Here is a 1,286-nt window from a genome sequence, read left to right on the forward strand (position 1 = left end):
GTTGTGTATCGTCTGGTGAGCCAAGCTTCAACATACCGTCACACCTTTAGTTGTGTATCGTCTGGTGAGCCAAGCTTCAACATACCGTCACACCTTTAGTTGTGTATCGTCTGGTGAGCCAAGCTTCAACATACCGTCACACCTTTAGTTGTGTATCGTCTGGTGAGCCAAGCTTCAACATACCGTCACACCTTTAGTTGTGTATCGTCTGGTGAGCCAAGCTTCAACATACCGTCACACCTTTAGTTGTGTATCGTCTGGTGAGCCAAGCTTCAACATACCGTCACACCTTTAGTTGTGTATCGTCTGGTGAGCCAAGCTTCAACATACCGTCACACCTTTAGTTGTGTATCGTCTGGTGAGCCAAGCTTCAACATACCGTCACACCTTTAGTTGTGTATCGTCTGGTGAGCCAAGCTTCAACATACCGTCACACCTTTAGTTGTGTATCGTCTGGTGAGCCAAGCTTCAACATACCGTCACACCTTTAGTTGTGTATCGTCTGGTGAGCCAAGCTTCAACATACCGTCACACCTTTAGTTGTGTATCGTCTGGTGAGCCAAGCTTCAACATACCGTCACACCTTTAGTTGTGTATCGTCTGGTGAGCCAAGCTTCAACATACCGTCACACCTTTAGTTGTGTATCGTCTGGTGAGCCAAGCTTCAACATACCGTCACACCTTTAGTTAAAACACACGATTGTACATTTTTCAGACCTGTAGATGAATTTGCCCGAGGAGATAAATAAAGTATTTCTGAGTCTGGTATATTTGTGCTTCCTACAGCATCATAGAAGATTTTAGATCCTGTTGTTCCTCTGCTTCCCTCTCAAAGTCATGGCTGCAGAAAGGGGGCGACAGTGAGCAGCCAACCCCAGATTGCTTGGGCGGGGAGTATGGCAGAGGAAGAAGGGAGGAAGACAGATGAAGGGAAGTGTGACATGTTTCACCTCAGTGGAACATGAAGAGTGGATTGCCACAAGGTCTCCAACAAGTGTGTGGTGTGGACGTTGGCTTGTTTAAGGCCAAAAGGCACCAGGGCGCTCCACAGCCAACAGGGGCGGTATAGCTCGGTTGGTAGAGCGGCCGTGCCAGCAACTTGAGGGTTGCAGGTTCGATCCCCGCTTCCGCCATCCTAGTCACTGCCGTTGTGTCCTTGGGCAAGACACTTTACCCACCTGCTCCCAGTGCCACCCACACTGGTTTGAATGTAACTTAGATATTGGGTTTCACTATGTAAAGCGCTTTGAGTCACTTGAGAAAAAGCGCTATATAAATGTACTTCA

The sequence above is a fragment of the Entelurus aequoreus genome, linkage group LG01 (genome assembly GCF_033978785.1).
Source record: "Entelurus aequoreus isolate RoL-2023_Sb linkage group LG01, RoL_Eaeq_v1.1, whole genome shotgun sequence".
In the NCBI taxonomy this organism is placed as follows: domain Eukaryota; kingdom Metazoa; phylum Chordata; class Actinopteri; order Syngnathiformes; family Syngnathidae; genus Entelurus; species Entelurus aequoreus.